Consider the following 6,000-nt stretch of genomic DNA (forward strand, 5'->3'; position numbering starts at 1 on the left):
GTATATGTATATAAAATAATGTAAGTGCACAGAGAATAAACCAGGCGATACGGAAATAGAGGAGAAGAGCATGAACATCTCAGTCAGGCTGTAATGGAAGGAGAAAGTTGAGGGGAGGTAACAAGCTTGAAAGAAATTTTTTAAATAATGGAGTAGCCCTGAGGACACTGGTAAACAGAAGGGAGAATGGGAAATGCTGAATAATTGATAGGACAGGACCCTCGAGTAGATGGAAAAGAATGGAATTAAAAGCAGAAACTGATAAGCAGTGCAAAAGAGAAAGAAAAGAAAAACAGAAACTGGGCATGCAGAAAAGTCCTGAGGACAAAGAAAGAAAACTAGAAACATTCTGGTAAAATGTTTAGTCTTAGTGCTTAGTGCTTAGTCTCAGCACAATAAAAAGTGAGATAGCTCAGTGTTATGGGCTGAATTATGTCCCCCCAAATCCATATGTTGAAGTCCTAACCTCCAGTACTTCAGAATGTGACTATATTTGAACATACGGTCTTTAAAGGAGGTGATTAAGTTGAAATGAGGTCATTAGGCTGGGCCCTAATCCAATGAGACTGGTGTTCTTATAAGAGGAGATGAGGACACAGACACACAAGGAGGAAAGACCATGTGAGGACACAGTGAGAAGGCAGCTATCCACAAGCCAAAGAGAGAGGCCTCTGAAGAAACCCACCCACCAACACCTTGATCTTGGACTTCTACCCTTCAGAACTTGAGAAAATACATTTCTGTTCTTTACGCCCCCATTCTGTGGTATTTGTTATGGCAGCTCAAGTTGACTAATACATCTACCAAGGCTGTGGTGTGCTCAAGAAGAAGAGGAAGATTGCAAATGCCAACTGGAAAAGGAGAGGGGGCAGCAAGCACACACACAGGAGAGAGCAGCCTAAGCCCTTCCAGGAAGCTGGCAGAAAACAGCTTACCCAGACCAGGGGTGCTAAAGAGGTCAACCCCTCTTTCACGTCTCTTTTCCATTCCCCCAAAACTGCCTTAATTCAGACTGGGCTGCCGCAGTCATCTCTGTGCTGGGGAAAGTACACTCAGATCTGCTGCTAGGAGCCTGGTTGGCTGGTAGCCTCCAGCTGCTGCACCTCTGGGTGCATCAGGTGTTCACACTGCCCCACCCTCAGGCATCTCCCAGCTAGCGATGAGCACAGCAGGGTGCCAGACACAGGCCATTTGTGCTTGACGTGGGACATTGCTATTGGACACCCCACTGACCTGGCTGAGATTTTCTCACAGCTGCACTGTGGTCTGAGGCTCCTCTTACTCAACCTTCTCCCCTTCCCCCCACCCCCTTTCACAGGTGTCACACCTGCATTATGCCTGATGGCTCTCCTCACCTATCCTGCTCCCTCCTCTTTATCCATCACTGGTGTGGTGTTTCCCCCAGTGACTCTCTTGCATGTCGACTTTTGTCTTGGTCTCTACTTCTCTTAAAGGATCTCACTGCCCCTGGTCTCCTTTCCCTCCATCCATCCTCCACACTGCTAGAGTCCTCCTTCTTTTCAAATTCAACTCTTGTCACACTCCCTGCTTTCTTTCTTTCCAAGATGCCTGGTCACTTACAAGATGAAATTAAAAGACTTAAGTCTCTCCATATTCAGCCTGTGCTCGACTTTCCATTCTCATACCCCCCGACCCCAAATGCCCCTCCTGACAGCCATATGGAACTACCTGCACTTTTCTAAACTTCAGTGCCATTTCACATCAAGGCCTTTGGCCATATAATTCCTTTCTCCTGGAAAATTCTTTTCCATTCCCAGCACACCACCACTACCACCACACAGACACACAGACACACACACAGACACACACACAGACACACACACACACACACACCCCACCTAGTGATCTTTGAATTCCTATGAAGACCCACTTCAAATGTCCTGGACACAGCCAAGCAAAGGAAATCGTGCCTCTCCCTGTGCTATTTTTATACCCAACACTAATATCTCTTATGGCATTTATCAAACTGTCCTGCAGTTCCTTGTATCTTAGGGAAAACTTTAAGGTAGGAATAAAGTTATCTCTGTATCCTTAACACCAGCACAATACCTAACACACAGCAGGTGCCCAAACTTTGTGTAATGTTAAGTATATCTATATGTGTACATACAGACACACACACACAATATTAAATATAACACATGAAAGCAAATGTCTTGGTCAGTCATCAGCACTCTGGCCAGGCTCCTCTCTTATCGACTTACCCTCCCACCCAGGGTCTGCCTCCCTTTGCCATCACAGGGTCTGTGATTCTTCATCTCTTGAATAGAGAGAGGTACATATGGGTGTTGGAGGAGCCATGGACTGAAGTATCACAATCACTGAATATGTGCTGGGAGTCAGAAATGGACAGGGAAAATTTCCCTTTCCCAGGGAAGGAGTCCTCAGGTTGCCAAGAAATGAGAGCTCAGATCTTCCCAAGGAGAGGTTTTCTGGCCACTTTTTCTTTTTTTGCATAAGTTCATTCAAGTTCGTTTCTATTACTTGAAAATAAAGGACTTTAATGAATTCACTTGAAAGACATTGTTGGGAAGGTAATGACTTACTTGAGAGGTTGAGTTTGGGTGGAAAGTCAGTGTTGGCTAGTGGAGCAGGGTGGTGGATGCTGGCAGGGCAGGGGTAGGGTGGTGCGGCTAGATGAGCTTTTAGGTCCCTTGTAAGAGGATAGAGGTGCCTCCTTTGGTTAGTGATTCTGGTCAGGCTCCTCTCTCCGCTCCCCCAAAATGAGAAGCAAAAGGCAGGAAGAAGGCTCCTCACAAGTCACCAGTTCCCTCAAGGAAGAGACACATGGAAGTCCCAGCAGGGTTATTCACAGTGGCAAGCGACCAGGACGCCAGGAGAAGCATGGCCACACTTGTCCCAGCAGCAGCCAGTGCTTCAGATTTGATGGAGCAAAGGAGAGGGTCTCTAGGAGCAGGGTGAGCTGACTACACAGACCATGAGAAGAGGAAGTAGAAGAAGTGTGGTCTCAGGGCAGCGTTTTCCTTACATGATTATGAAAACAAAGTCCACTCTGTGTGGGCTGAACAGTGTTCCCCCAAGATGCCCACACCCTAATCCTGGAACCTGTGAGTGTTACATTACATGGCAAAAGAAACTTTGCAGATGTGATTAAATTAAGAATCTTGAGATGGGGAGGTTATCCTGGGATTACTGGGAGGGCCTGAGGTAATCACTAGGGTCCTTATGAAAGGGACTCAGTAGAAGTCAGCGTCAGAAGAAGGCCAGGTGATGATGGATGTAGAGGGAATCAGATCAGAGACAGAAGATGCTATATCACCAGCTTTTTAAAGATGCAGGAAGGGGGCCACAAACCAAGGGATACATCCATATTCCTTAGTAGATAGCAACTACTTTGTAGTACCACTATGAGGATTAAATGATTTAATACATGTGATGGTAGTTGTGCAATAAATGCTTGCTATTATAAATATCCTTGGATCTCTTAGAGCTGCACTGTCCAATATGGTAGCCACAAGCCACATGTGACAACTGAGCACACAAAATGCAGCTGGTCTGAACTGAGGTATGCCACAAGTGTAAAATATACCCAAATTTCAAAGACGTAGTACAAAAAAAAAAGAATGCAAAATAATTCAATAATTATGATATTGATTACAGGCTGAAATGATAATATTTTGGGTATAGTGGATACATAAAATATATTATCCAAATTAATTTCACCCGTTTCCCTTTCCCTGTATGTTACCTTTATATCAAAGTGGCTATTAGAAACTTTAAATTTCTGTGTGTGGTTCGCATTATGTTTCCACCAGACAGAGCGCTCTGAGTTTCTGAACCTTGCTGAATAGAACACACAAAAGCAAGCCCTGAGCATTCAGGGGAAGCAGTAGGACACACTGACTTCTTTACAAATGCCCCTGGCACTCATCTGCTTCCTCTTTTTTGTATCTTTATGATGCTGTCCAAGAGACATTCCTGGGAGCACCCTTAATTCTTGACTGCCAGGTCCAGCTAAACCAAGAGAGTAAGTTCAATTAGCCTCAGACACAGTGTGGGTCCCTGCCCCAGGGCAGAAGGAGGTAGTTGTCACTTTCTCTTTGAGACATCCAGTGAGCTCAGAGCACCATCCTCCCACGTGGCTTAGCAGGAGCCTGTTCCCTCCATACCATACACTATTTTTTAATCCTTGCCATCTGCTCCAAAATGTTCACCCAACAGTCTGCCCCCATTCTTGAAATTCCACAATTTGGGTGACTCTTTTGAATAGAAAATTTAACTCTGTCCAGAAACGGTGCATGGGTCTTACGTCTGTTAAACCTCTGCAACCATCAGGGATTCAGCTTGCTTTCCTTTCTTCACCCTCACCCCAAGAGTGACCCTAGACCAGAAAAAGGCCTCCCAGCTTCCTTCTCCAGTTGTCCCTAAAGACATACACACAGCTGGGACTTCCCTGGTGGCGCAGTGGATAAGACTCCGAGCTCACCATGCAGGGGACCTGGGTTTGATCCCTGGTCAGGGAACTAGATCCCACATGCATGCCGCAACTAAGAGTTCACATGCCACAACTAAGGAGCCCACGAGCCACAGCTAAGGAGCCCACATGCTGCAACTAAGACCCAGTGTAACCAAATTAATTAATTAATTTTTTTTTTAAAAAAGACATACACACAGCTGACCCCCATCTTAAAGGCTCTACTGCCAATCGTTACACTGATACTGACTGCAAAGGATGGCAAAAATAACAAAGCTTGGCAAGCTGCAAGGCCTCCAGAATCTTCCTCAAGTCCCACAGCTAGTCCCTGGATGATGGGGACTCAAGTGGACTCCAGTCCCTGCCCTCATTCCTGAGGGTGGAGCTCACCACCCCATGCCTAAGGAGCACGTGGGCTCCTTTCCCCGAGAAGCCCCTTCCCCACTTTGTGGGCCTGAAGAGGCAGCAGGAGCAGACTCAGGGCCAAGTGGGCAGTTTGTACCTAAGAGGCCTTTAGACTGGGTGATGTGCACTTCACAGGCTCTCTGCCCATACCTCTGGATACTCTTCACAATCCTTATCAAATAGAATTACCAGAGGGACTTCCCTGGTGAGCCAGTGGTTAAGAATCCACCTTTCAATGCGGGGGACATGGGTTCGATCCCTGGTTGGGGAACTAAGATCCCACATGCCGGGGCTTCCCTGGTGGTGCAGTGGTTAATAATCCACCTGCAAATGCAGGGGACACGAGTTCGAGCCCTGGTCCGGGAAGATCCCACATGCTGCGGAGCAACTAAGCCCATGCACCACAACTACTGAGCCTGCGCTCTAGAGCCCGGAAGCCACAACTACTGAAGCCCACGTGCCTAGAGTCTGTGCTCTGCAACAACACCGCCACAATGAGAAGCCCACACACCGCAACGAAGAGTAGCCTCCGCCGCAACTAGAGAAAGCCTGCGCACAGCAACAAAGACCCAATTCAGCCAAAAATAAATAAATAGAATAAATTAATTAAAGAAAAAAAGATCCCACATGCCGTGGAGCAACTAAACCCATGCACCATAACTACTGAGCCCACGCTTTCTGGATCCCACATGCCACAACTAGCGAGCTCACGCGCTACAACTACTGAGCCCGCCCACTGCAACGGAGAGCCTGTGCACTGCAACGAAAGATCCTACATGCCGCCATGAAGATCCGGGTGCCGCAACTAAGACCCTATGCAGCCTAATTAATTAATTAATTAATTAATTTAAAAAAATTACCGTATATCTAGCAATTCTACTTTGGGGTATATAACCAAAAGAATTGAAAGCAGGGACTCAGACAGATATTTGTTCACCCATGTTCAAAGCATGTGAATTGTGGCATTATTCACAATAGCCAAAAGGTAAAAGAAACCCAAAGGTAAAAGAAACCCACCAATGATGAATAGAGAAGCAAAACGTGGTATTTACGTACAATGAAATATTAGTCAATCTTTAAAAAGGAAGGATATTCTGACACCTGCCACAACATGAATGAACCTTGAGGACATTATGCTT

This window comes from Eschrichtius robustus, chromosome 3, assembly GCF_028021215.1.
Source record: "Eschrichtius robustus isolate mEscRob2 chromosome 3, mEscRob2.pri, whole genome shotgun sequence".
NCBI lineage: Eukaryota > Metazoa > Chordata > Mammalia > Artiodactyla > Eschrichtiidae > Eschrichtius > Eschrichtius robustus.